The 2,692-nt window shown below is 41.3% G+C and overlaps 1 pseudogene across 1 annotated transcript in view; it reads right to left on the bottom strand.

The window, feature by feature from the left end:
- Positions 1-1,458: 1,458 nt before the first annotated feature.
- LOC103601984 overlaps positions 1,459-2,692 on the bottom strand; it is a 4,107-nt pseudogene continuing 2,873 nt past the window's right edge. Inside the window, exons 2-3 of the transcript XR_551496.1 lie at positions 2,469-2,686; positions 1,459-2,324 (exon numbers count right to left, since the gene is read on the bottom strand). The product of XR_551496.1 is annotated as a putative Dresden prostate carcinoma protein 2 (transcript). The remainder of the gene's footprint in view (positions 2,325-2,468; positions 2,687-2,692) is intronic.

Genomic DNA, 2,692 nt, shown 5'->3' with positions numbered 1-2,692 from the left:
CTCATCCTAATTTTTTGGCAACCTAAAAAAAGAGGGTCAAACAGAAATAAAAACAGGTTACTACCAAGTTTAAACTCAGTCACTTTACATCTCTGAGCCTGTCTCAACTACAAAATAAGGGTAACACCTACATCTCATAGGATTAACCCAAAGATTAAATAAGAGCATGCAGCAGGGCTAAGAGTCCACGGCTCAACAGATTTTACTGAATCCAAATGCTGATCAAGGACCTCTGGGGCCAGCTGGTTAGCTCACTTGAGTGTGGTGCTGATAACACAAAGATCAAGGGTGCAGATCCCCATACTGGCTAGCTGACCAAAACCCCCCCAAAAAACCCAAAACTTCCAGTGCAGCTTTCTTAAATTCTGCAACCTCTGTTCAAATACTAACCTTCTGTACCCCCAACCACTCTTAAGACATCTGTACAATGGTTTCTACTCTGGAAGAGGACACTTCCTCCTGAATAAAAATTAAGCATCTACAACCTAGAATGACTTCAACAATAATGAAGGGAAATGGCTGGAAGTTACCTACGTGGACAAACTATTTTACCCAGAGGGTGCCTCCAAACAGAAGTCAAAGTCAGAAATGAATTTTGAGTAAAGTCAGAGGTCTGAATCCTGACCTTGCTGCTCACTAGATGTGCACATATTTTAAAAATAAGTTTCTTCATCTGAGCCTGTTTCCTCACCAATAAAAATGGGTGTAACACTTCCATTACACAGTTGTCTCAACACTTAAGATGAGAGATAATACACCAAAAAAACCTTATCAAGAAAGACTTTTAACTGCCAGCTCTACCTTTTCTAAGGGGACAAAATAATCTCGTGGTTTACTATTTCCTTTATTCTCCTCAAACAATATAGCCAGGTGGTCTGTGAAAGCAAATTCAAACTGCAAACATGAATTTAGTACAAGTTCTGTATTCTAACGTGACTTCTTGCTATTTCACTAAAGAAAAGGGGTTGTCCATGGCATCTCCAAACTAAAGCAACCAGCCAGTCCCCATTACATCTTCGTTTGTAGGCCTACTTAGGAGCAGTGTTATTTGCCTTACACATATTATAGCTAATTGTGCACAGACATGGGGCACTTTCTGACGCAAGCCTACAGTCAGATCTAATTTGCTAATTTTATGTTGTGAATGCTGAAGAAGTGGAGAGGTTCCTTGCCATCAGCTACCAAGCCAAAACCTTAGATCTACCAAAAATCTGCATTTAAAAACTTCAGGGAACACTGCATAACCAAGTGCAGAAACCACTTCTCTGCTCCCTGCCTCTTTACTTCTGGAATCCTTCCTAACTATACCTAGCATTGTTTTGGAGACTAACTATAAGTCAATGAAAGACCATTTGACATTATGTGGATTCTCTAAAGACTCATATCAGAATGCACCCTGTCCTAAGAAACTTGGAGAAACTAGGTTTCCCCACTTGTGGGAAAAGATCAGAGGCAGTATTCCAAGCCAAACTGTATCCAGCTTTATTAAAGATACTTTTCATAAACAACCATGGTATTTCAGGCAGGACATGGGCAGACAATCGTTAACAGTATACAACAACTTTCAAACTCCCTTCTTCAATGGACTACCAAAATCATAAAGCCACTATAAAACCCAATGAAGTCTTCATCTGATGCTCCGAACACGGAAAGTTTAGAGTGAGGGTTGACATTTCACATTTAGAATGTTGTTTAACAACTTTTCACAAGCCGACCCTGACTTTCAGGAAATGAAATGAAAATGGCAGAATTAATCTCAATATCCACAATGTTGAAAAGGAATTGCTGCTCTCTTGAGGGATGCCATCTCAGTGGCATTACTGGAAAGTCCAGATTGCCTGACATAATGGTAACCAATTTCTGAGGGTCAGGTCCCAACAGGTCTCTGAGCTTAAGGGAGTTAGGTCTATGCTGAAGGCGGAAAGGGAGAAGAGGGCATAAAAACAAATTTTAGTTTTTCCACACCACAGGGCATTTGTGCCAAGGTGGCTATTTGTGCCAGTGTCAGGGAATCCCTCCTCCTGGGAGCCAAGAGGAAGTCTCTCAAAACTAGAAGGGAAAGGCATTTTCCCCAAATCAATCCAGCTTTGGAGACATTCTATTAGTGACATATGCCCCTTCCCCCCAAAACAACAACAATGAAGTGTTCTGTGTGCTAACAACATAGCTTAAAAAAAAAAAAAAAAGTAAAACAAAATTCTGCATTTTTATAAAACTTGATAAAAAATAGTATTTCAAACTGTACAGTCACCAGAAGTACACAGTTATCAAAAATGCACACACTTCACTTGGCATCTCCAGCACTTTCAGCTTTCTGTGCCTAAAAGAAAGACAGACAGATTAATGCGACATGTATATTTTCAAACTATCTTTGTTCACATTTCACCTATAGCAACATTTTGCTCCCAGGCCAAAGTTCAGGTTTAAGGTACTTAGACACTGAGACCAGCACTTTTTTTGAGAATGACTTGGGCTCTGGCTTTGGAGGAGCAGGTTTAGCAGACAATCTTGCAGATCTTCTCTGTGGTTCATCTTTCACCTTTGCTTTATCTCCTTTAGCATCCCCTTCAGCCTTTCTCTTGGGCATGGCGGCGATGGCGGTGGGACGTAGGCGCTGGACGCGGGGGTGCAGCGGTGCGCGGGCTTTGGTCGTTCCGGGGGTCGTTCTTGCCTCTTCTTCTTCACACTGCTC

This window comes from Galeopterus variegatus, unplaced genomic scaffold (genome assembly GCF_000696425.1).
Source record: "Galeopterus variegatus unplaced genomic scaffold, G_variegatus-3.0.2 Scaffold109, whole genome shotgun sequence".
NCBI classification, from domain to species: Eukaryota; Metazoa; Chordata; class Mammalia; order Dermoptera; family Cynocephalidae; genus Galeopterus; species Galeopterus variegatus.
The sequence above is the reverse complement of the archived record's forward strand: the minus strand, read 5'-3'. Positions and strand labels throughout refer to the sequence as shown.